We start from the raw sequence: 27,125 nt of genomic DNA, 5'->3' as shown, positions 1-27,125 counted from the left end.
CCTGCAGTACCTGCTGCCTGAGCAAACCTCCTCAGCCAGGGAGCAAGTAAATCACCAGCTACTCCTGGCATATGCAGACAGACATTAGCCTGGACAAGTGGTACTCATACCTTCTGCACCTCCTCACTAACTACCTGGGAAACAGGTTTTAGCCAAATCAGCGACTGTCAAAACATTACGGGGTGCATGGAAGCGGCTCAGCTTCTGCTCAGCGCTGTGCAGTCATGAATGCAAATCTCATATCCCCAGTAGCTGCATGACATCTTTATTTTTATTGGCAAGAGAAGCAGTATACACAGCGACATTGCAGTCTCTTAGCTCGTTAAAAATATCTCAATAAATAAAACAAATAAGCAACATATACACTGGAACAGAAAATGAAAAATAAAAAAGGGGGGGAGGAGATGAGCGGTAGCAAATCATGGAGCAATAAGGAAGAGGCATTAGAGTGTGGAGGGCAGTCTGTAATCCAGGCTGTACTTGAAACAAATCATGCAGGGAGCTGGGGACATGGTGGGTTTTTTTCTTCCTTTTTTTTTCTGAGAGCCTTGGTCCAGTCTTAACATTACTGTACAAGAGATCAGGTTTTGACTTAAAAAAAAAATAGACAAAAAAAAACCCAAAAAAGAATACAGCTAAAGGGAAGTAAAATCTGAACCCAAAGATGTCTCATAAATGTATTCCTGAATTAAGATTTTTCAGAAAAAGAAATAGAAATAAAACGAAATGCACAGACAGACACAAAACCCAATGACAACAAACAACCAGGAATGTTGCTTCTCTTTTCTCTTTGGTCAATCGCTTGGGGAAAGACGTTGCAAAGGTTCAGACCATTAGCTTTGGTGCTGTTTTCTGCTCAGTCTAAGTGGTCCGCAAGAGTTCAGAGTGAGGGAGGTCAGGAGGGGTCTTTTGGACCAGTTTACTTGAGGTTGTTAAGGTTTCAGAAGCTACAAACTTGGATACATCCCAATTCCACTTCAGTCTCAGACACTGGACAGTCTGGAGAGAAGAGAAAAAAAATAAGAAAAGATAAATACACCAAATGCAGGACAGTTTTCTGAGATATGTTGTCTCATAAGTTCTTTTCCCCTACATATCAAGGCTGTGGTTCAACCACCTTGATTTCAACCACGTGTTGAAACCTGCCCCTGGTCCCAGCACTGTGGAGACACATGGTTAATCCAGCAGCTGGGCGAGATCCAAAGCAGCAGGAGCAGCCCTAGCCACCCCTTCATCAGGTGGAATGGGGAGATCAGATGCGCAGGTGCTCAAGATGGGCTTTAGAAACCTCACCCAGAGCAACTCTCAGCTCCTTCTGCAAAATCAGGCAAACCCTGATGGAAACAAATAGGTTTTCTTTCCACCCAGATGTAATATATTTATACAAGATCTAAGCACATCAAAAAAACTACAAAAGACATAGACAAAAAACATAGACAAAAAACATAGACATAATGATTCCTTTGATGTTTGGATGTATAGCCTAAGTTCAGAGTCTGGTAACGTCACAGCCTTTTTCTGTATTGTACTGTGAAATGGTAAATCCATAGGCAAGAGCAATGCATCCATCAAAAATTCCATATGCCAACAGCAGCATCTCCGACCCCAAGGGATGTTGTGCTAAACCCCTGTTTTCTATGTGGTTCCTGGTAACCCAGCCCTGCGTATCATCTCTCCTCTGCCCTGTTTATCAGCATGTGACAAGATGCAGCGACCCATTGGGGAGCCCTGTACCTGTGGGGTTTGCTCTGATCTGCAGCAACCTGTTGCTACTCATTTGTGGGCTGGTGGAACAAACTCTGTGACCCAGCAGCGCCCATGGGGGATCCCGTCTAACTTGGGGGAGGGATGGCTTTGCAGGCGAGATGCTGTTTTGGCCTTCAGAAAGCCACCTCAGCTCATATATCAAAAAGCAGATATAATTATTTCCTCCCACTAAGGAAAGCTTCCATTTAGCTTATTTCCTTTCCTTTCCTTCTCAAAGTTATTAATTATCTAATTACAACCACATTCTGCAGACGAGCTCTGGACTTGACAGGCTGCCCAGGACCACTTAGGAAAGCTTAACTGCTTGGTGTGTGTGAGCAGCAATGGTTTGCGTATGTGCACGTCTGACAGATGACAGGCTGGCCCATTCCTAACGCTGGTGTGTCCACAGCCCTCGCCAGGGAGGGATTCAGGAAAGGAAAGGGAGGAGGAAGATGGACCAATTTCTGCTTGAGCCTGGGGGCAACCTTTAAGCTCAGTTACTTTTAAAAAATTATCTTCTCCAGCAAGGGGTGGAGGATGCTCACTGCCAGCTATGTGACAAATTGCTGTGCCCTGCTCTCCTCTGAACCTGGCTGCCGTGTAAAACAAGGTGGAACTGGATAGAAAGCAATACTGAGCAGATCTATTTCCACTGATTTTTTTAATCCCACCCAAGACTGGAGAGGTCAGCACAAATCTGCTCCTACAGCAAAGCCAGCTATTTGCAAGCCATGGGTGAGACGCCCTGCTCTGGCTGCTGTTGCAGTGCAGATCTTGTTTCCACTGGTCCTTTCTGGTTTCCAGCAGCTCTTTTGGCTCCAGCCAACTGGAAGAATGGGAATTTCACAGCAACTCAGTGCTAACAGGGTGTTTTGGCTTCCCCATTACATCCTGGAGATAAATGAGCATGGTCTACCCTGTGGACTGAAGTGCTACTGTGCCCCAGTGTTCTGGCATGGCTCTGCCAGGTCCCTTCCTGTGCTCCTGGGGTTTAACCCATCCTTTCCTATCCCACACAGGGCACCAGGACCAGGGTCGTGGTGGGCCTATGTGGCTGTTGTTCAACCATTGCTTGGTTAATGCTTGGTTACCAGCCCTGGCAGAAGCAGGTGATCTGGTAGGCTATTTCCACTGCTATTTTCTGTGATTATCCACTGCATGTTAAAGCAGCCTATCTCAGCTGATGGAGCAATATTAAGACCAGATATAGAGGCTGCCCAAAGGAAGCTGCTATACCTGGCCATGAAGGGGTTATTCTCCCCATCTTGACAAGTACTTGTGTTTCAGTTCATGTCGTATAACTTTTTCCTGGTTGTTCTTACTACATATTCTATATAAGATCCATATCAAAGAGTAAATCCCGCTCATTCACAGACCCACTCTGTCAGCACAAGAGAAGGAAAGAAGTGTACAAAATGTTCCTTTTTCTCTGGACCCTTGGGATGTTGGATGCTGACTGCTTTTGAAATTCTGTCTCGAAGTAAAAATTTTGAAAACACATAAATGGTAATGAAGGAGGTAGGCATCTGCTTATTGCATGAGGGACATGCTTTGGTGGTGGGATGTGAGGAAACATGTTGACTGCAGGAAGAGAAGTCATGAGATGTGTGATATCTGCACCCAACCTGTTCCTCCTCAGGTATCCCCTACTGGTCACTCAAATAGAGGAGTACTGTGCTAAAAATCTGATAGCATCCCATGTGGAGCTTTTTAAGGTGAGGGGACTTCAGTGGCTTCTCAGATTGCTGAAAAGAGTGCTACATATATTTGAGAATTTATACTCTGAATCTGGCTTGTGATCCTCATGTCACAAACTTGGTCCTTGCTCACTGCATGGTTTGAGTCTTGCAGGGGGAGGGAGGATTGGCTCCTGGCTGAGGAAGATGGATAATACCCCCAGAAAAACTTGCAGGCTGGTCTTTCCTCCTCTTCTATCCAGTGCTGCAACACCACTGCAGCCAGACCTTTCGTGGTGGCTGCCTCCTGCTCCTTGTTTCTGGAGAGTCCATCTTGAAGTGTCCCAGTAAACCCAATGCCTTGTGCCAGGGGCCCCAGAAAGGCTGGCTCTGATCTCCCACCTTGCTGTACACCAAAAGGGGAAGCACTGCCCTGCTTGCCTTCAGGAGCTATAAAATGAGTCACCAGAGCCCTTCTGGCTCTGCCGCCTCTTAAATTATAGAGAGCTTTTCCATAATGATTTTGTGCTTTAATGGACCCTCCCAAGGTCATCCTTCATGTTTATGAGCCTTTAATCCCAGAGGGGCTCAGCAAGGCATTCACTGAAGCCTGCCAAGGCACTCAGCTGGCGGCTACTCCTGTGGCACTTCTCAGCTCCGCTCCTATGAACCAGACCCATGGAGGTTTCCTAATGCAGTCCTGCAGAAATGGCTGCAGGCTTCCTATGGCAGCTGAATGATGAGGTATGGATCTATGGGACTTATTCTTAAAAGCAGCAGCAAAGCAGCCCATAGTGGATGTCACAGGGAGGGGGCAGAATTTCTTCCTGGCACTAAGTTGGTGTGGCAGGACAGCAGGACCTTGCAGGGTTTAGTTTTAATCCCAGCTCACGCACAGGTTGCTATGTAATTGCTCTCTTTGCTTGTGCCTCAGTTTCCCTGGTTGGGAATTTGCAGTACATCCCTTCCTCTCTTACAGCATGTGTGGGATTTTTATCAACTGCAGCCCATAAGGCACCTTGTGATTCTCCAAGGTATAGCTGAAGGGCATAATGCTATATCATAACAATGCATGATTATAGGATCTGAACTGGGAGATGGTATATGGTTAAGCTCTCTGCTGAACATCGCTTCCAAGCATTTGTAACACACATTTGTAGCTTGTAACACAGAATAGAGTTGTTATGTGCTGCTATATTGCAGACCCAGTGCAGTTTCTGCTATACAGTGAATTGAGGGCTTGTTGCTCTATTTTTCCTTTGCTTTAAGAGCATTCCCCAGCCCCATAAGAAGCATCCCCCAGCCCAACACCACGAGAGCAAAGAATTGCAGGTTTGATGTAAGGTGGTAGCAAGAGCAGAGCCCTGTTGCAGGAAATTTTGCAACTAGTCCCTGAAGTCCTTCCTTATATAGGATTAGGGTGGTTCTGGTTACAAAAGGATTGAAATAATTTCCAAAACATGGTCAAGAGTGCAAATGAAATATGAAATGCAGCAAAACTATTTGAGTTTGGTTTTGTTTGTTTGTTTGTTTGTTTTAAAGGGTGTTTTTTCAACCCCTTTTAAAGTTGGGAATGTGAAGAAACAGTTCTGTGCCCAGGATCCAGCCTCTCTCCCTCCATGTGGATTTTGGCCGGCCAAAATCCCTGCTAGGAAGGTCCCGGCCCACCTTCTGGACTTGTGTTTGGGGCTGGGGACAGGGTCAGGCAGTGAGGAGGGGATGAGGGGTGCGAGCATCAGTGTAGTGCAGCACACACCAGCTGCTTGCCCTGCACCAGCTGGTACTGATTTCAGCAGTCACAGAGAAGTTTATAGACTGTTTTCCTCCCCCCCCTTCCGCTTCAACTTGGGGAAGTAAAAACCAGTGTGGTTCAAAGCCAAGACCCCGGCCCCTCTTGGTGGTTTGGTGCAGGGCAGCAGCCCGTGGGCTGACGATGCTGCCTTCAGGCACCTCTGGAGCAGATGAGGTTTCTGAACAAGCATCCTTGCCAAAAAGAGTTTGAATTGCAATAACAAATTTCTTATAAGTGACACAGGCAGCACACTCCTCACTGGCAACACGTGTGGCTACCCGGGGGTCCCTGCCAGCTTCCCCACAGGTCTGTGTTGTCCCGGCAGCTCTGCTGCCTTCAGCTTCCATCCCTGCCTGCTGTATTTTGCCTCCTTTGAAGTCTCTCTCCCCAGACTGTGCCTGCTCTTTAGGCATGCCCACAACATTCATTTTAATGGGATGTTAACTTCAAAGGCCGCTTTCTTTTAGGCTGTGGGGATATGGAGTGGGGAGCAGCATTGCTGCAAGGCTGGCCGGCAAGCAGTGGGACTCCCTGGGGTAAGGAGGTAGGGTGCCAGCAGCATGGGCAGCATTGCTGGGCATGGGTGACAAAAGACTTCTGCGATCTTCTTCCCCAGGAAACAAAACCCACACAGAGGAAGCAAATATTAAACCAGCCCACGAGAAAGCGCCGAACAAACTCAGCTGGAGATTCCCATTGCCACTGTCTCAAAACTCATCATTCCAAAATGAGAATAACCAGAAGGGATGAATACAGGGAAACATACAACAAAAGCCTACTAAGGCTATCACTAACCCAGGCTGATAATTAAGGCTTTAGTGTGCCAGGTGCTGCACAATAGCTGGTAAGGTGTTACAGAGACGTTACAGCGTTGATGGGGAAGGAGAAATCCCCTGTTGAGTTGGACCTGCTTGGCGATAACGTAACGTCTGAGCAAAACGGGGCAGAACAAGATGTCAGGCAGTGACATCTCTGGTTGCTGTTACCCAGATGTGTACCTTCAGGGCTGGAGACCCTCTATATGTTTATAAAGAGGAGGGAAATGTGACATAGGTGAGTTATTCTGGAATAGTCCAACCACTGGGTTCAAGCAATGCTGGGTTACAACACAAAAGGGGATGCTTCTGCTCTAGAAAAATCAATAAAATGTTTCAGTCGGCGCGAAGTAGCAGCTGCCCTTAATATTTTTCAGAATAAATAAATGTGGCTAGTTTGGTTATTGCATTATGTCATACTCCCGGTACGCCCACCCGCCGCACCAGCGCTGCGTGCGTCCTGCCCTGTAGGCATGGGGATGGGGACAGGAAAAACAACAGCGAACAATGCAAAACGTGACTTGGGGGTGCACGTGTCGGCCCCCGTGCCTTTGGAGAGAAAAGGTCAGCGTGGGCCAGCGTGGATTACTGAAATGCCAAAGCAAGTAGCTCCAGGAATTGGGTTGTTCTTTTTAGATTAGGAAATGCCAAGCTGGAGGGGAGGATGAATCTCTGCATCTTGACTCTCATGCCAATAAGTCTGAATTTGGATTATTTCTGGCCATGAGAGCCCTGTCTTGCCTGGCTACTGGGACAGTGAGATGGATGTGACCCCTAGCAGGTCACATGGGCTCCTGAGAGCATCCTGTGTTCCTCTCTTCCCACCACTGTGAACCCCAAATTTGCCAGCCAAGGAGACTGCCTTTAAGGCCTACATGGCATCTTGAAGTGTAGATGTCTGAGACACCCAGGAGGCTTTTGCTGGGGGACATAGAAATCACCTAACCTGGTGGGGCTTGTCATAGCATGGGCAGGGTCCCTGCATGAGGTGCTCACTGCCAAACACTCCCATTTCAGCCCTTAACCTTGCTCATTCCTGAGCGTGGTGAACCAGGACCATCACTCCTGGCTCCCTTAGGAATGATTGCTTTAAAAAGCATACAGCAAGTATCAATCATAATATCCACAGTCAGGTTTGTACTCTTTGCCTTCCAGCATCCCATGGTTTTTCATCTACTCATAGCCTTCGGAAACTTAGGCTGCTTGAGCTGAAAACTTTCTATGCCCAACGGTGATTCCTCTTTCGTGTCATTGCTTTTGTTTTCTGGAGCCTTGGCAAAAATGGTTGAGCTGTTTTGGAGCACAGGGAGAGTAGAAAACAGCCGTGCTTCAAAATGCTGAAGGCTTCCCTGTGACTGTGTGTTGGATACTGGGGTGGCAGTGGGTGGAAAGCTGAAAGGCAGCATGCAAATCGACCGGCCTGGAAAGCGGTGTCCCACCAGGACCTGGAAGTAATTAAGTTTGTTTTGACCTAGTTCTGAGCCTCCCAAAATCACCTTCCAACTATGCATGGACTGAGTGTTTCTGTGAGCCATATGAAGCAGACCTAAGGCAGGAAGCATGGAGAGTTATTTTGGCTTGGCTTTTATCACAGCGCCATTAAACTTGCAGCCGCCATGAAGGAGCTGAGGTGTGCTAGAGTGGAGGCAAGGTGGTGGTTGCCAGGAGCTGGCTTGGAGCTGAACTCATGACCAGCACGTTGGGACGTACACAGGCAAACCAGGTACCTGGATGAGGTGAAATGTGTTCCCAGAAGGGTGCCTGGCCAACTTCAGTAAACCAGCATGGCTCCTTAACCCTGGGAGGTGGGATGCCTCTTGCCTCCCTCCTGCCTGAAGAAGCACCTGGTGTCACGTAGCAAGCTAAAGTTAAGCTATGCCCAAGCGCAGGCTATGCATGCAGCCTTTCCTCTCTCCTGCCACGTCCACAAACCCCCTGAGCCCTCCTACAAAGGATCCTCTTCACCTGATGCTGTCCTCTCTCTGCCTGCTTCACCCCAAAACAAGGGCCATTGCTCTGTAGCTGAAGGCAGGCCCACTTGTTTCTAGAGTTTGTAGTTTGCTCTATCAGTCAAAACTGGATGTCAGAAAATGACGTCAGAGTGACACCAGAGGAATTTTCAAAGGCTTTCCAATTCTGCAATTCCTATGCTGAAACTTCTACGTATAACTTGTATCAAAAAAGCTAAAACCAAATCAAAACACATGGAAAATTTCAGCTGAATTTGTCGAATCTTTAGGTGCGATTATGGAAACATGAGTCTCTTCTGTCTTAGAATGGGAAAACTGTATCTGCACATGTTGTGTTTGTGTTTATGCATAGTTTAATATATGTTCAAATATTTTTATTGCAAAGTCAAAGGAAGAAAGTATAGTGTACTTACAGCTACACTCACTGCAGGCATTGGCTAGATCTGTACCAAAGGGACAATCTCAAATTATCGTATAGAGTGGTCAGATGTCCCTAGAGCCAAAATGGACAGTAGCATATATTTGAAATTTGAAACATTTTTGTGATTTAGATGGTGCAAAAATGGAACTTTTTAGGAAAAATACTATATTGCATAGCAGCAGCAGGACCTTTGTGAGCAGGTAAGCACATGCCCTCCCACGTGGAAAAAGCCAGTGTGAGGCAACCCCTGAGAAGGATGGAGAGAAGGATTTCAGAAAGCCATTTCCCAGGTTGCCTAGGTGGGGAAAATGAGATGGCAGCAGTGTGAGGTGGGACATCAATGTTCTGGTCGTGTCCTTGAGTGCATCTACCTTGCTGCCCACACATCTCCTGGGAATCCAGCCCATACTTGCTTGTGCAATAGTCCTGGGGGATCCCCAGCTGCAATACAGGGGGCTGGGAGACCTCTTTTTGAACATGACCAGAGGCGAGCAGCAGAGGTGAGGCATGAAGAGGAAACGAAGGTACAAAGGAATGGCACCTTAAAATATCAGAAACCCCTTGATTTTTAGGGTGTTTCACAACACAAAAGGCTAAAAAGATGGGGATGGGGAATAAATTCCTATCCTCATGGTTGCTTTCTGCCCTCCAGGGAGTGCTGGTCCTTATGGCCATGGCACAGACCCCTCCACGGGCTGGGAAAGGAGAGAGCCTGAATGTGCAGCCATACCTCAAGCAACAGAAAAGGCAGCAGGGCCAGTCTGCAAGGCTTCAGAGGGGAGGAAGCAGCAGAGAAAGGAATTCAGATAATTGTGTACATGCAGCGGGGGGGAGAGAGGGCCAAAATCAGATCTAATGCTGCGGGTATGGACAGACTGAAACCAGATACACTGGCTTGTGTTTTTCTGCCTTTGCTAGTATGAACCCTTATCAACCATTCGCTCTTGAAGTCTCCCAGATGAAGGAAAGCCACAATTATGTGCATCTTACAGCTGGGAAACCATTTAAAAACATATCCCTCACAGTTGTTCATTCCTGAGCCGCAGGGCCGCCCCCTGCTATCACCAAATGTACCCCTCACTGTCTAGAGAAAAGCCTCTAATCTAATTTACCCCAGGCTTTTCAGACCTTAGAGGATTTATCTGCCCTTGGCTGGTCCGAGGGAAAACATCGTCCCTGTGTCTGGCAGCTCCCTGGTTTGTTATCGGGACAGTAACTAGCTGTTTGATGGGGATGTGGCATAAGGAAAAGAAGATTTAAGACTTTTCTCCTCCCTCCAAGACTGTTTCTGTCTTCCCAGCCCATCCTGTCCACCATCGAGAAAGGTCGCTGGCTTGGCCCCACCTCACTGTCCTGGAAAAATTGTGGCGATGAAAGAACCTAAAAAACAGTGCCAAAAAAAGAAACCAACAGGAGAACCTGTGGCCCTGGTCGGTCCTGCCAATGTCTCGTCCTGGCCAGCGGAGCAGGACAGAGTACACCTGCGAGCCCAGGGACTGGACCAGCTGCCAAAAACAGTTCCTCACCCACAGCTGAAATAAATCTGGGGCACTTGTGAGTCCTTCTCTCATAAATAACTATCCAAAGCACAGAGACGTGGATTGATTCAATATTTTTTTAATAAGTCTAATGTCAGCAAGCAGACTATATTGATTGATATGATGGAATAATCTTGCTTTAAATTCTTTTTTTCCCCCTCACTCTGCTGCAGAAAGGATCATTGGTGCCTATGGCCACCTATATAAATAGACGTTATCTATGGATAGATGTCAGTGTACTGTCCTGGAAGAGCTGCCAGACCTGTAAGGTGCTCAAGTCCAGTTTAACAATGCTGCAATGTACTTGTCACTGTTTATTTATACTTTCCTTTTCACCAGATTTTTTTTTTAAATTAAAACCAAAACTAATAAAAAAGAATTAGAAAAATGTAGAAAACTACCATTTTAGAAATACATGAGGTACCATTTGCTTGCATGGATCCAGTGCATTTGACACTGCTGTATTTAACAGAATGGCCAGCATTTAAAACTGCTTTATTGATCTATAATCTATGGGCTTATCTATTAACATATTAATCAGCAGTTAGCTGACTTCTTTTGACTGTTACATAGCTTACTATTTTGGCATCTATCATCCATCTGACTTTATTGCACCCAGTTCATATTTAAAGGTGAAAAATGAGCTTTCCCATTCTTCCAGCTTCAGGCGTACCTCTGCAAGGCTAAAATACCTGGAGCAAAAGAGGTTTCTCTGGTACCAGAGAAGGCTGTGACACTGACAAACAAGTTTAACACCTCTGCAAGCTCTTATCTAGATTTTTCCTTAGCTCCTGATAACCGAGCTGTTGGGCTTTCTTTGGGGCTTCAGTTCCCTTTCACTTGAGAAGAGATGCTCACCAAAGCGAGACGCTGAAGGTCTGGTGAAGCTCCATCCTGGACCTGTGAGATGTCTGCAAGCTCAGAGCTCCTCTGGGAAGCCGTCTCCGCCCTGATGCGAATCGGCATAACCCACATGTGCCCATCAACAGATGAATGCAGAGGTGGCCTCTGTCATACCCAGGAACTTGTGGGCTCTACCACTTCCCATGGAAAAACTTGCCCTTTGGGTTCCTGAAACACCCAGCGAAAGCCACTTCAGCTTTTCAGCTTGCGGCTGGTTACTCTAGCCTGGATAAAATCAATCGCCTGGGGCTGGCCTCACAGTAGGGAGGAGAAATGAGAGCTCTGCAAGGAAGCTTTTTGCTGATGGTATGCTCAGGATTTCTGTATTATGTCCTGCCTCTCTGCAGCAACCTCTGGGCAAGTTAGCAATGTTTGCTCCAAGGTGCTGTGTCCCTCCTTGGCCAGAATATTAAACAAAAAAAAAAAAACCCAAACAGCTTTAAACAGGAAGGAGCCCCCCCAAAGGAACATTTCCCCCAGCCCTGCACTCCTCCATAGCCTGAGCATCAGCCCCTGTGGGGCAGTGGGGGTCGTCGCAGCTGGAGGAGGAGGTAGGTTTGTGGGAGCCCCTTGTTAAAATCTTGGCAACACATCACTGAAAACACAGCTAGAAATTGCCGAAAGGCGGAAGCTGCTAATGAGCAGTTGGAGCAGGAAAAAGCAGAGCTGTTTCCATGTCTGAAAGGACTGTCTAAGCTCTGTCCTCGGCTCTGCCCAGCTGCCTCGTGGGTGGTTCAGAAGAACAAGCTCTGGGGGATACCACCAGCGTCTCCTGACCCACGAAAGGACAAGTGGCCAGCAAAAGCCAGCGCCTGGGGGCAAAAAAGGACAGGAGGGAGCCAGTCATCACCACCACCCCCACCACCCCCACCCCTCCCCCCGCTAACAGGGCAGGCAGAGAAAGCCCACTGCTGTTTTTTCAGGCTCATCTCCCCTCCCCAGAGGCACCCACACACAAACATGGCTTTGCACAAGAAAGGTGTGGAAAAAAGGAGCAGGGAGGGGGAAAAAAGGCAGGGAATGAGATGTTCTTCTCAGGCAGCTCAAGTAAAATATATGGAGCTGGGGACAAGAGGTAGCACAGATGCACATGTGTCTTTAAACTGTGACTCTGAAGCTGATGAGTCTCGTGTGGAGGATGAGGGCACCCATTTCATGTCTTCCTCTGCCTTGTGAGCTCCTGATCCTCTGGCCTCTGGGCTTCTCAGGTCTGGCCAGCTGCCAGACCACAAGGAATTCTGGGCAGGCATTTGGTTCTCCCTGCCTGAAATGCACACCCACTACTCACTTGGGCTAGCCAAAGCAGTGCCAAAAGTGATGGAAATATGTTACGTAGAAATCAGGTAAGGACAGCAAAGTTGTTACGGAGGGGCCATATATTTCTACTGAGACGCTCACAGCAAAAGCCATGTGCAAATCTTATCCTGCACAAATACAGCTTGCAAGCTAAGGCTTAATTTATTTTAGGAGACACTTGCATGACCTATTGTTACAGCTTAATGACTTATCCCATCAGCTGGGCTACGATGACCCACTGTGTATCTGCACTAAGCTGCTTGGAAAGTAAAATATATTGGTGTTTAAAACAAACATATTCTTGTAGGCTGATTGAATCTATCTGGGAGGAAAATATCAATAGGAACATGGTTGTCTTCCTCTTGGAAATATGTGAAGATGATGGCTTTGGGCAGCTGGCACCATATGCAGCATGGTGTGCAGCATGCTCTGACAATGCTGGCAGTCAGTGTGAAATATGTCTCTGGTCCCTGTCCATCTCTACAGGGATAAACACAACTGAGATATGAAATGGGCTGTAAAAATACCCTTCTGCCTCCACCCCATTTTAGAATAGCAAAGAGTATTGGACAAAGGAAAACCTTTTCTCCTCCCCACTGCGTTCCTGCCAAAATAATACAAATTCTAGGAAAAACACCTTCTCTAAAAATAAACATATACATCTGCAGCTTTATTCTTTTTCCAAGGGAACTCTTTCAGTCTGGCCTGCTCAGCCAGTAGTTTCCCTGCTCTCCTTGTTTTTCCTGTGTGCAGCAAGTATTCAGCTGCAGTCTGCAAATCTCATGAGTGGCAGCAACCCTGCAGGAAGCGAGAAGCATCGTCATCTGGCTCCAGCACTGGGACTGGGCACTGGCAGGTCCTACCCCATGGGTGAGCCCTTTCTTACCAATTTCCCCGCTTTACCTGTCCATGCTCTATTTATATTAGGTAGTTTGGGAGGAATTTGTGCTGTGTCCATACATAGCTGAGCACAAGGAAGAACAGCCTCAGCTTTTTTTCATCAGTGCAACACAAAGACCCTGTAATAACATGGACTCCTAAGAGCAAATCAGCAAGTGGATGATAGCAGCCATCCATTATGACTGACTCAGCTATGCAGATTAATGCCAGTGGAATTAACAACAACAACAATAACAACCAAAGTTCCTTACAAAAAGAAAACCCACAACTGAAAAAACCTGGGGCCACCCACTAAAAAGCAGAGACAGTTTGGATAAAATCAACAGCATTTTGTGGGCTTCTGTGAACAATCTGCGGGACAGGTACAATTGCCTTATGAAGTCGGGGTGCTTTTTAATGTTTGATACAGTCACTGACAAATAGCAGCTGAAACACCTGTAGGCCAGATGTGCACAGCTGTGCGTGTGCCGCTGCTGATCAATCTTCTGATTACATCATGCTCCAGATGCCTGACTTCAGAAACGCTTGGAAGGCAGAGCTGGAGTGAGCAAACAGTGAGTTTAGGCATTTCTTTCTTCCCTACGGCGATGCCGTGCCTCCTCTGCACGCAACGCTGAGCCCTTTTTTTTGTCACTGACCTGTGCGATGCAGCCTCAAAGAAAATACCGGGGAAATTCCAGCCAGCCTTTTGGGGGGAAACATTGGCATCCTATAGCCAGGATAATGCCTCTGCATGAATAATGTGCTGGGGAAATGGGCTGTGTACCATCCACTCTGTGTTTCTACCACCTGAGACCCAAAAAAAATATCAATGTCTACCTTTGAATTGGTTTATTCTAGTGTTTCTCCACACTGCAACACATGGCACAGCTTCACTGTCTCTCTACAGGCACACGTGTGTGTAAAGGAACTGCTGTGAAAAGTCAAGCTATTTTAATTTTCAGTGGATTCATTCCTGCTAGAAGTACAGAACTTGTGCCTATAACACTGCCTGCCATGAGAGGGACTTGGAGGTGACTGGTGAAAAAAAAAGTGGTTTTTTTTCAATTGGAGTGGGGAAGGAAGTTTTCCTTTTGCTGTGTGAAGCTGTGTTTGCTCTTCAAAATTAGCAAACAGATGCTGGGACAGATTCCCTGAAGCTTGGGGGATTTAATCCTCAATTTTTATACTTATGGATCTTTACAGAGCATCACAAAAAGCCCTTAGTGTGAAGAAGCAGGATTCCCCCTCTTTCCTTGCCCAGTGTCCTCAACGTCACCATGCCCAGGTTTTTGCAGAGCCAGGACTTGCATCCCAGGTGACATTCCCAGATGTTTGCAGAAGAAAGGGTGCTACTAAGGCATCTCCTCCCTAACATGAGGCAGCATTTGAAGAATGTGCTCTTACTCACTGCATCCTGGTCCCCAAAGCTGGTGACTGCAAATGATGAGCCCCGTCCTGGTAGTCTTTCACAGGGTGGCAGGTGCAGGTTTTTGATAACCACCCAGGCTCTGAGTAATGGCGGTGATTCAGTCTATGTGTTACTAATCTCCCAGAACCTTCGGAGGGGATTGTACCAGGCCAGGTCTCCATCTGGGAATAATCAACACAGCTTCATTGAAGCCAAGGGGCCAAATTCTTACTTGGAATAAACCGGCTTAACTCCACTGCAGTCAATAAAGCTACTCTGATCTTTTTTATGGCAAGAATAGTCCAACTCTTTAAAATACGTGGGGTTACAGGGTGTTGCCCTCATGCAGAGGGAGTTACAATTTATACGCCAAACAATCCCACCAGGATAAGAAGTACTTGGCATTGAATAAGGCACTCCGGTGTGTATCAGTGATGTAAACCATGCCGTGCTTCAGAGAAAGCCACTAGCCGACATGCAGAGCCGGGGTGAGCACAGCTTGGGACAGGAGCCCCACTGCACGCCAGGGCAGCTGTAATCACCTTTTGGGCACCCTGTAAGTGACTGATGCTAACACTGTGCCTCTGGGAATGGCTACAGTGACCTTGAATACAGGTGTTGTTAGACCGTGCTTGCTTTGCATTTATCTGCTAATGCCCAGATGCACTTTCACTCTGTCTTTGATGGTCTGACAGCTACATTAACATGGGCACAAGCCTGGCAAGAGCCATCCTGGGTCCTACATTTCTCCTGGACTATTTTTTCCAGCCTTTGCTGCAAGTACTGCACTGTACAATCCTTCTTTCTTTACAGCTTCCACCTTCCATGCAAATGGCACTGCCCATGCTTAAAACCAGCCCTCTAGATTTCAGCCTGAGTCACAGAATCACAGAATGGTAGGGGTTGGAAGGGTCTTCTGGAGATCATCTCATCCAAATCCCCTGCTTGAGCAGGTACCGTGTCCAGGTGGGTTTTGAATGTCTCCAGGGAAGGAGACTCCACAACCTCCCTGGGCAGCCTGTTTTACTGCTCTGTACCCTCACAGTAAAGAAGTTTTTCTCATGTTTAGGTGGAACTTGCTGTGTTCCAAATTGTGCCCATTGCCCCTTGTCCTGTCATTGGGCACCACTGTGAAGAGTCCTTTCACCCAGCTGCTGCTCTGTAGTATAATGAACCCCTTCCTCCTCCTCCTTGGTGTTTATAAGCAGCCCTGCTACTGCCTTTCTTCTCCTCCATCTCCTTGCCAGCCTCTTCTCAAGGATGACTCTCTGCTGCCTGGGGGTGCCCAATACAGCTTTGCATCAGGGGACCATTGCAGGACAAGTGGCAGTAGGTAGGATTACTTGCATGGCTAGAAGGGATTTTGGAGTCTGTTAGGTTGCGTTTTTTTGTGTTGAGTATGTTATGCTTCAGTATGGTCTTGTTTACTTTGCTTCAAACCTTTTGGCTGGCTCAGATCCCACAAACACTTGAAGGTCTGTGTTGTTTTTTGGCTGTTTGTGCACCTCAGGTTTTGCTAGCTACCAGAGGGTTTCCTAATTGAGGTAATGGTAAGGCTCTCTGGAGAGGAGAGCAGCTATAGGGAATAATGTGGCAGTGAACCTCCCTTGGGGCTGGTCATGGGTGAAATATTTTATCTTTATTTTTGTGGTTTCTGATGTCGCCATCCTACTTTGGGATCATGGTCTCCTGAGGAGATAGCAGTAACCCACCGGTCCCTGTCCGGGCACTGAGCAACCATGAATCATTCATTTTTCCAAGACTCATAAGGATAGCATCATTGCTTATAACTCGGCTTGAGGTTGGCCAGCTGCTTTGCAGGCTTTCCTGAAACTGTTACGTGGGTGATGCTGGGCAAGCAAGTAACGGGAAGCAGGAGAGGGAGCGATCTTACTCATGACCTCTTTAGCAACCCATTTCCAGCCTGTATGGTACTATGAGCTCCCCAGGATGAAAGCTGCCCAGCCCCACTGCTCTGCTCCAAGAGCCTAGCCTGCACTCCCATAAACTAATGTCCTGAGGCTTTTAATTTCCTTTGCAATGAGTAACTAATAGCTCTTAAAATTTTTTTTATATGCATCAGTGAGCTGGGAGTGGACACCAAAGGTGGTGTATTCTGCTTGCAATCTGCCAGCTTTCTATGTTGCTGTTTCATGTTTCTTTTCTGTAAGTTTTCTATAAATAAGCTATCCTGCAGACACTTCAGAGCTCTCATGTCAGTTTTTCACCACAGGTCTGGAGTTTATGGCTTCATCAGAGGTAGAAAATAAAATTGATCACTCCCTTGCTGCTCTCTTTCAAAGGGGAACAAACAGTCTCTCCACCAAGTTCAGACTCCTGGAGGAAGAAACATGCAAAGATGAATTGTCTCTCTGCAAAAAAAAGTCAGCATGCCCTTAGCTTGTATCCATTTAGTGATGTGTTTAATCCCATACATAATGTCTAAATGTGTGCCGTTAGCCTTGCTTAATTCAGTGGATTTAGCACATGCATTAAGGATGTGCAATGTGCTTTGCTGGATCAGAACAGGCTAGCAAATGACTAAGAGGATCTTGAATGTATGCACACAAAAGCCTAGAAAAAGCTCTGGAAAATCAGTTTACATGGTCTTTTCCAGGCTGTCATGCTGCAAAAGGCAGATGTATGTTTTCTTGACTGCAGTTGTCAGGGTTTTTTGGAATTGGGTGATTAAATGAATGGGTTAAGTCAACATTTTCAACCAAATAACTGTGTGGATGACTCAGCTCATAGCCAGCTGGCTGGACTTGTTTAGGTTTGCCAGCAAACAAGCTGGACTTGTTTGAACTTTTGAGTCTGAACTCTGCTAGGTTCCCACTGAGCTAATAACCTATGTTACTTTGATACCAATGCAATCTTCTTTCTGGAGGGAGGAAGAGTTGCTCTTTTCATCTGTTCAAAACAAAGACTTTGTGCTCTAACTTTGACAATGCTGTTCCTCTCTGAATTTTGCAAGCTGTTTTAGGATGTACAGACCTGAGCTAAGCTTGTGATCCTGTGAATCAGGGGCTTGCTCTGAAGTTGCTGCTGGTGAGCTTTTAATCTGACTGCTTGGGTTTGGTGCTGAACAGCTTTTCTGCTCTATACAACTGAGTCTTAAATGTGTCTTATGTTTGCAGTACAGCAAAATGTTTCCTAGGCCACTTTTTACTCAGCGTAAAACTGCACATAGAATCACAGAATGTCCTGAGTTGGAAGGGACCCACAAGGATTTGTGAAGTGTGAGGGAGGCTGGATGTTACACCTAGTAACAGAAGTAGAAGCTTTAAAGGGTCAAGAAATCAAATTTAATGCAGGTAGGATATGTGGAAGTATTGATCTGTTTCTCTCTAGAGAAGTGTCTGTGCATGCTTCTACATCCATTACACAATCATGTCTGATACCATGTTTAGACTTTAAATACACTGTAGGTATGGAGGAGCATAGGATGTCTATAGTGACTTAATTTAAGCACATTTCACCCCTCTGTGTGTTTTACTAGTTAAAGATGCTTTGTTTTCTTTGAAATTTCTGGTTGCCACTCTTACTTAGGCACAGATGTGTCTTGTCATACCCATATGTATGCTGCACATTTCCCCTACATATATATGCACCTATACAACACTTGCCCATATCAGTAAATATTGGTGTGCATGTATGTACATACATGTAATACTATAAAGTTGGTGTTCAGCTATTAGGGACCACAACCATAGGGATACTGTTGGCAACCAGAGAGATTCTGGTTTTGGACATCTTGCTTGTGATGAAAGCCTCTTCTTCCACCTGATCCTCAGTTCTTAGCAAAAGTGATTAGCTGTATTTCTTACTACATCCTCATTTGAAAGGTAAATAGGTTTCTGAGGATCAGCAGTTCCTCAGCTTAAAGGCTCCCTAAAACCAGTGGTGATTTAAATAATCACATAAATGAGGGAATGAAGTTTTAGGTGATGGACTCAGGGATACTGGCTCATTTTTGTGGCACACATTTTTTTCCTGAAGGTGGAAGAAGAAAGAAATGCAAATGGAAAGGAACTCACAAGTTTCCCCTACCTGAATATGCGTGCTGCAGCTAGGATAAAGACCCTTACCTGGAGCAGTGTGCCTGGCTGGGAGCTAGTCTCTGCAACATGTCTGAGGCTGCAGCCCACTTGAACTGCAGATGGAAACCTTGCAGCAATGCAATGTGCTTCTGTCCCTGTGGGACTGGCAGGAAGTCTTTGGAAATCAGCACTTCCCAACTGAAAATAACTCATTTGCTTGTGCTATGCCTGCCAGTTGGGGAGGTGTCCTCAGACTGGGGGAGCTGTTGGGCCATGCTGGTGTCTGAAAGTGCATGGATGCACCATACAGGAAACTTAACCTGACATCCCACATGACTTGGCCAAATAAAGTGATCCCTGCCCTTTCCATACTTATTTATATTTTTAGTTGACTGCATAATCTGGCCCTCTAGAAAGTCCCTTCAGGAGGTCACACAGCTGAAATAATAGCTAATGAATTTTTAAAAATGATTTGGGAGTTATTAAATACTTTCTTCTTCCTTTCCTTCCCTCCACGCAGTCCCTTTTTGGCAAACACTCCTGGGTTATTCCACTGGACTGCTTTCCACTCCAGGGCAGGGCATGCTGTGAAAGCATCCTGATGTGTATGAAGGAAGGACCTGCGCTCATCTCCAAGTGTTTCCTTGCTGCCCCAAGCTAGGTAGGGCTGGATTAAGAAAGCTAGCTGAAGTGTGCCATATCATAGCAGCTCCAGAAACTGTTGACATTGCTTTTTTTTTCCAGAGATGTCCCTGTTCTGTTCCCATCACCTCACTTTGCTGTTTAATCTCTTGTTATTGAATGGTCTTAAATCCAGGGGTTGGGGCTCTTGGATTTCCCCAGTATTAAACCCTACAAACTATTTCCATCTATGCTCCATTAATGAAAGGATCCGAGTTTATTCCTTTCAGTGGAGCTGTGCCTGGTTACACAATCTAGGCTCTGACTAGAGCAATTAGTGGCTTTTATTTGTTCTGGGGGAATCTGCTCCCCTTTTCTATGTCTGCAAAATCCTCCCATGTGCATGGGCCATGTATGAGATTCTTAGCTTCTGGGGACTCACTGCCTGGCCAGGGGATCAATTCTGAGAGCCAGCAAGTCATCTTGTTGGCTGAGAATTGCTCCTAGGCACAAGAGAGCCAAGGGATGCCTGTGGGCTGCCTTTCCAGGAAAAGGAGCTGGTCCAGGGACCAGAAATGTCTATGGAGATGGTCTGGGCCACTGTAGTAGCAGGACATGTAGGGGCTGCTCTGAACAAGTTTGTGCCTTCTCCTGACTTCCAGCTGTAAACATCAAACCTGAAAATGTTGCTTTATCCCTACTTACGTTGGTCTTCTATGTTATGGATTGAAGTTTTTCAGAGAGACTCAAAGAGCAACTAAATGAAAGACTGACATGAGCATGGGCTGGTATTCTCCAAAGGATCAAGGAAATTTGGTGCCCTTCTGTGGTGGTTCAGTGCCCCTGGGCCTCTCTAGGATCCCAGCACAAGCCCTATTGTGTTGTTATCTTAGTATGATGACTTGAGTGTCAAGCAATCTCTGTCCACATCTGGGCCATCTGCTGCCTGAATGGTACATCAGGACCACACTGAGATCTCAGGGTAAGCTCCATCTTGCTGTTATCTTGGTCATAATGACTTGGGTGCCAGACAATCTCTGTCTACCCCTGGGCCATCTGCTGCCTGACTTGTGTACCAGAATTGTGGACAGAATGTAAAATATTGACCAAAGCCAATCATCTCAATCCTATAAATAGCGATCCAAGGAGAACCTCTGAGCTCTCTGGGACCGCAGCAGGCCGTGTGACACTGTATCCCCCCTGGATGCCTCTTAGGGTAGATTTCACGAGGACTGAAGGATTGTCTGCTGACGATTTCACAAGTACTCAAAGGCCTGATTTCGTGAGGTTTGCCGGCCATGCACTGACGAATGCTGTTACATAAAAGTGAGTAACTTATGAAACTCACGAAAAGGGAAATTTTATTCACAGGTTAACCCTGGGGGTGGGGTGTGGGGTGTGTGTGTGCATGTGCAATTTGACTATACATTGTTATCCCTATTAAGATAAGCCGTTGATCAAGTCTGTGACTAAGATTGGACCTAGCTGCACCTAGACTTCTCTCTGAAAAAAGTTTAGAAAGCAAGGGGGTCTGTTCTGAACCTTGTGACTCAATGGGAGGGTCCTCCTTATCCCCTGCAACCATAATCCTTCTGAATCATTCTAACTTGAGTATACCTCAATTTTCCTTTGTGCACTTTGTCTATGTAAGTAGAGTGAACCTTGCCATTCTTGATTCTTTAACTAAGATGCTGTTGATTGTAAAAAAATTCCATCAAATTGCTCTTTTAAATTGGTTGATGCTAGTAAGCATTATACAACCCAATACTGTGATCTATCTCAAAAATATTAATCTTAAATTGCTAAAGCTGTGTAACAAATCGTGTTCACAACAATTTGGTGTAGCTGGCAGGATACACAAGGTTGTATTTGTGACAATTCGGTGTAGTCGGCCATATCCACAAATCTGCATTTGTGACACCTTCAAAAGTATCTTGGTCTGGAGGAACCTGAAATCTCTTTGGCTTCACATCTCAGTTCCAGTCTGCTCATAAGACCCTCCCAATTCCCTAATAACAGAGTAGAGGAAGGTAGTCTTGGCTGCTTGAAGACCAAGTTCAGGGTGATGGTCTGGTGTGGGGAGTGAGTATGCACACACAGTGAAGGTGAAATAGTTTTATGCTTCAGCTCAGTGGTGCTTGACTATGTTAGTTCTTTCCTTTGCCTCCAAAACAGCCTGGCTACCGTATGTGGGTGGGGAGGTGCAAAACCATCAGGCTGAATTTTGAGCTGCCCCAAGTTCAGTAGCAGATGAGAGGTGGGGAGCTGAGCACCTATGCTCCTGTGGGAGAGCTAGTGGGGACTTCAGCTCAACTTTGGGTTAAGGTTGGGACCAGGGTGGGAGAGAAGGTGGGGAAACCTTCACATATACCCTACAGCCAGTCTCTGGGAACCCTGTTTACACCTTTCTTCCTCCTTTTTTTGTACCCCTGGAGGTTGTGTAGGTGTGAAAAGTGTTGCTGGCTCCTGGGAGCCTTTCTGCCTCCAGCCTGTCTCTCCCTTGACTCTGATGTTCATGGCAGGTCTGGCTGGTTCCCCTTCATCCCAGTTATCATGCCTGCAACATCCATGTGATGCAGTGCTCTGTCTCCACAGGAAAGTGGAGATCCTGCTGGGAACAGGCTCCTCACATTAGTGTGGTGCCTGGTCAGTCTTAGCCTCCCTTTGTGATAAATCCCAAGCCAAGGTGCTCATCCTTCCTGTCACCTCTTCCCTGGTCTCCAAGGCCCTTTGCTTCCTCTGCTGTCAGTCTTCTGGGCTTCTTCTCCTGGTCTGCTCCTTCTTCCCCCTCCATTCCCTTTGCTCCCTCTGCTTTGCTCCATCATTTTCCTCTGCCAAGATAAGAGCACAGGAGATGATCCCAGCTCTTGGTTCAGATTCTCCCAGCTTTGTGTTGTACCTTCTTCCAGTTTTGGGCTCAACTCAATACCAGCAACTGATAGGGAGACGTGTGAGCACATGGGCTCTTGGCAGCTCTCTGTAGTCTCACTGATTGCTCTTCCTTGTACAAAGCTTCAAAAGCAACATGAAATTCTCCAGTGTAATCAGTGTGGGTTTGTCCTGCCTCAGAGGAAGCTGATGCTTAAATCCCCTCTACTTCACAGGGGCCCCTCCCACCATTAGGCATCATCTCTTATAGTTACATTACAAAATGGGGCATCTTCCACAAGATCCTATCCTGCTTCTCAGGAGGGGCTGCAGCATGGAGGAAAATCCTGTGTTTTCATGTCTACCTGTAGCAAGCAAATGCCAGTGTGGTGGGATCTACAACAAGTGGGGAGGGGGGGGAGAGGTGAAAGTACAGAAACACATACTTGAAAATATCTATAATTTGGGAACCCTGTTGGATCAATAGCATCTGTAATGCAGAAATCTTAATGTTTTCTGCTTTCCTTTCTGCAACAGAAACCTCAGGTTGCCATGTCTAGTTTTAGTCCTACTTTACTGGTATTTTCTTAAAGCTCCATGTAACTTAATATGTTTTTAATGTAGTATTTTTAATAGGGTATGGCTTTAGTCTTCAGACTTTAGGCAGAAAAGCATGAACACCTGATCTTTGAAGAGTTCTTTGAAGCAAAGAACTTGAAGTATGATCTCTCAAATCCTGTCTCAGTCCACATCTGATGTGGGGGGCTGGCAACTGCCTGGGAATTGGGGGGAACCAGGGGCACAAGCTTTTCAAAGCTGCAGAAACACAAGAGGGCTTTCACAGCAAGTTAGAGAGAAATGCTCCAGGTATCAGCGTGACTTTTGACAAATTCAGTCTTGCATTCAACAGTGATTATCACTTTTGTATACAAGGAGGGGGGAAGGTTGCATCCCTGATCTAGGAAGTCAGGGGAGAAAATTACTCCAAGAGGTGTTTAGGTCCACCAACACCATGCAAGCAGTTCTGTCTCTGCCCTGAGTTTTTTGCATCTGTTTGCTGACCATAATAGTGATTTTTCTTAATGCATCCTCATCTCCACACAATTGCTGGTGGTTTGTGAACTGCTGATTTAAAGCATGCCTGAATATTTAAGGAAAGTCTGATTTATGCTGTAAGTGCTTGCTCATCAGTTTTCCTTTTAATCATTGCAAATGTTGGGACTCTAAAGCCCCCTTGGCTTCCCCAGTCACTTTGCACAGCTTTTTAGTAATTCTGCTTTAACTGGAGACCCTGGGATGGCTCAGGCCCAAGTGAACTCCTTGAGATTCTTGTGCAGTATTCTCCTGGTGGTACCCTGAGATCAGCAGATGCTGGCCTTTCTCTCAACTCCCACTCAGTGCCTCAAATCCCAGGGAAAGCTCTCCTTCCGCTGTTACACCCTGTGCTTTGAAGACAATGATTCAACAAGATCTTGGGGGTTTGTATAGTTCATCTGCCTTTGAAAATTTGCAGCGATTTCCAAAGCTGACATAGGGACACCTCTATGCAAAGCCTGCTGCCTTCAGTGCACGCCCTCTGCAGAGCTTCCTCAACACTGATGCATGCATACTCTGCCTGCATAGTGAGACTTGCCTGCCTGCAATAAAGCTAATTCTCTCCTGAATGTTCCTACCTGTATGTGATGCCTGGTTGCAATTATACATGGAGCTCTTCCTGAGTTAGGCAGCCTGCTTCTAGTCCCCCAAAAGTAGCAACTAAACAGCCTGTGGGTAAATAATTTGGGACTATAACGGATATGTCAAGTCCATGCAACTCCAAGGAGAGCCTGGATGCAAACAGCTCTCCCATGCAAAGTGGGTGCTAGTGCCTGTTGAACCTGACTTCAGCAGGAGCAGGGTTTGGGCTGTATTTTCTTTTCATTGTGCTGTGGCTGTGCAGCTTCCCTCCACTTGTTTGGAAAGTTGTTGCTTGCACTGTGCTGCCTGGAGCAGTTCCCAGAGAGCAGCACAGCCTGCACTCTGTTCTCTTGGTTATCTGCTCTGCTGATGTGTACACCTACCTCTGTCTCTCATGTCTGCTGCTTCCCCCGCATTTAGATCACTTGTTTTGGGTCACTTTCTTGGTACTAACTCCACTGCATGGTTTTCCAGACTTGTTGCTTTTCTGACTCTAGAGGGATGTTTTGTTGTCGTTTATTTGTTTTGCTGGCCAGAGTACAAAAGGTTAAACAGTTTGGAGAACTTTATTCCGTATTTACTGCCGAGGTAGGTTTCTAAATCAACAGTAGGTTGTGTATTGGAGTGACTCACAGAGCTGCTTAACCTTTTTCCTTCCGTTTTGTGTCTCTCCAAATCTGAAGCGCACATCTGCAATTTAGATTGCTGAAATGAGAAGCTGTGAAATGCATATAAATTGCTGTAGATAAGCAGCTCAGCCTGGCCCCGGTGCAGAGCTGGTTTCCATTTGGCAGCAGGTCGGATCCCACTGGGATGCAAAAACCTAAAAATACAGGGCACTGAGAAAATGTTCTGTGCTGTGGGGGTACAACCAGCAAGCAAGATAGGCTGGTTGGGACGCACAGGGCTGGGCAGAGAAAAAAACAGCCTGGTTGCATGTGAAGCCCTTCTCTACATGCACCGTTTGTAGGAAGGTCCTGTCTCACAGGGAGGTTTGGGCATGCAATAGGCACTCAAAGGAAAAGTATTAGCATTTGCTTTTCAGGGTGGAAACTGAGGCAGCATCTGTCAACCAAAACAGTAGGGTCAAGTTGGGTCTGAACCAGGAGTAGGTTCAGCCTGGCTCCTTTATTTAGGACACAGTGGAGATGGGTGCCCCTAGGATGGGCTATGGGTGCAAGGAGGGCAAAGCCTGTTGGCCCCATTGTATCAAATACCATGCAGTAATGAAGGAAAAGAGCTGCTGTCCATACAGTTAGCTCAGAGGCTCTGATCTAAAGGACTGCCCCAACAAGGGACCTCAGCTATCTGGCCAGTGCAGAGCCAGCCCCAACATCCCATGGCACTTGGGGCACAGGTGTGCATAGCCTCAGCCAAAAGCAGCAGTGTGAAACAGGCTGGAGGGAAGCAAGTGTGGGGGCTCCTTCATCCACTACAGTCTCTGTAGATGCTCCCAATTCTCTGTCCTGCAAAACACCCCACTTCCTAGCGGCTGAGTGTATGGTTACAGGTCCCCACCCCTTTTTCCCTAGCAGCAAAGTAGGGGTGAGACATCTCTACTCCCAAACCACAACCAAAAGCCCATGTTTCTTCTATTCAGCAGCTCTTGTTCAGTCTCTTCTAAGAAACTTATGGAACAGCCATACTTTGGGTTTTGTCCCTCATCTCCCTAACCTAATATCTTGATTATGGTCCAGAAAGCTCTCCTGTGCTGTTTTCAGGTGTATCAGCTTAAAATGCAGCTTTTGAGGAGGGGCTACTGGGCAGACTGGTTTTGCTGGGACACAGCTGGGTCTGGCCCTGTGCTGAAGTGTGCAGGGCACAGAGCCCTGTGAGTACAACATCTTGGCAAGGCTCAGCTTGTTAGCATGCACCTGAATCTTTACATTTGAAAGGAGTTCAGTCCTTCAGTGAAAGGTATCTGCTTCCTGGCAGACCTGTGGGTACCAGCAGCTGGGAGTGGTGCTTGTCACATTGTGTGCTTGCACTGTGCTGAGCTGCTGGTAGGAATGGGCTGCATCCTGTCAGAAGTTTGTCATACTGGTACATCCTGATCTATTTAGTTGCTATCATATACTACAAGTTGTGATATAAAAAAAAAGTTGCTTATTCAGGTTGCAACCTGCTGCTCCTGGCTGTCAGCCTGCAATATCTTCTGCAATCATGTACAGGGTATCTGCATCCACCATGCTGCAGAGTGGCACGCCGTGGTTGTAGGACTAGGGCCTCTCTGCAAGGAGGCCTGAGAGGCTTGAGAGAAGTTTTTGTGTTTAGACCACAAATTACCTTGCTCTTGAAGCCTGCCAATTCTATGAGGCTTCCACTAATGAAAGAACAGCACTGCACGATGTGCTTGGAGTAACCTTTTAAAGTTTTTGTTGTTTATTGAAGTGGCTGTTGATAAAAGAATGGAGTAAACCTGTACTCTTTTGTTTGGAGCTAGTCTAAAAAACCCCCATTAAGATGAAGACAGTACAGCTTTAATCATACACATGAAAAAACACACCAGAGAAAGTAACGAGATTTTTTAAAAAAACATTTTCCTATAAAGAAAGGGTATGTTGACAACTGCCTGAGCATCAGCTGGTCAATGTGCATGAAGTTATTTCCAAGAATCTAAGCTACAGCACTTCCAGCGTAGCTTGTCCATGCCTATGCACAGATCTGCCAAATGCTTTTGATCAGAAACTGCTGCACAGCAGCTAGTAAATACTGCTCAGAGTATCCTCTTTGCAAGGCAAAATGTTTCACCTTGAGTTACGTGGCTGTCACAGCAGCAGGCAGCTGTGACTCTGCGAGGTGGTGGAAGTGCCTCTGATGCCATCTGACATTCTGATCCTAAATTAAATAACCTGGGAGGCTGTTGTCCTGATGATCACTGCTGCGGGATGGGCTTGGTGCAAAATTCAGGTCCTCCTTGCTTTCTGCAGTGAGGCAGCTCCTGGCTGCTCCCAGGTATGCTGCATGTTTTCTGTTAGATATACGTGGGATGTGCCCCTTGGATGAAACCTTAAACCCACCTTACTCTTTAATACAGTGTATCCTGCCCTCTAGTGCCAGTAGATGCTGAGTCAGCAAGAGCCCAGGAGCAAGCTGTGCAGTGCTCCTGTGACTTTCCACCTTTTTCACCTTACAGATCTCTGAGCCTGGGAAACTGCTAATTATGGGGCTGCTAGGATAGGGAGAGCTGCTAAGTATGTTTGTGCATCATTGAGATGTTTCTGTAACAGTTTGGGAAATGGGTACCTCAGTATGGTTTTGGAGCAAGCACAGCTCTTTGGAAGTATCTCTTGGAGATATCTCAAGAAAAATGAACTTTATAATGGGAACAAGAATACACGTGGCAGGATATGTGAAAGAAGGCTTTGAAGGTCAGAAGGTTGTTTCAATGATGAGCTTAAAAATAAATCTTGAAGCCTGGAGAGTGCTTGGCTGTCATGTAGGGGATGGATAGAACAGGGATAACACC

The 27,125-nt window shown here is 46.4% G+C and overlaps 1 protein-coding gene across 1 annotated transcript in view; it reads right to left on the bottom strand.

Moving 5' to 3' along the window:
• Nucleotides 1-242: 242 nt before the first annotated feature.
• Nucleotides 243-27,125, bottom strand: part of TWIST2 (twist family bHLH transcription factor 2) — a 38,970-nt gene continuing 12,087 nt past the window's right edge. Inside the window, exon 2 of the mRNA XM_064453328.1 lies at nucleotides 243-999. The gene's annotated coding sequence lies outside the window, so the exon portion shown is untranslated. The remainder of the gene's footprint in view (nucleotides 1,000-27,125) is intronic.

This window comes from Phalacrocorax carbo, chromosome 5, assembly GCF_963921805.1.
Source record: "Phalacrocorax carbo chromosome 5, bPhaCar2.1, whole genome shotgun sequence".
Classification (NCBI taxonomy): Eukaryota; Metazoa; Chordata; class Aves; order Suliformes; family Phalacrocoracidae; genus Phalacrocorax; species Phalacrocorax carbo.
The sequence above is the reverse complement of the archived record's forward strand: the minus strand, read 5'-3'. Positions and strand labels throughout refer to the sequence as shown.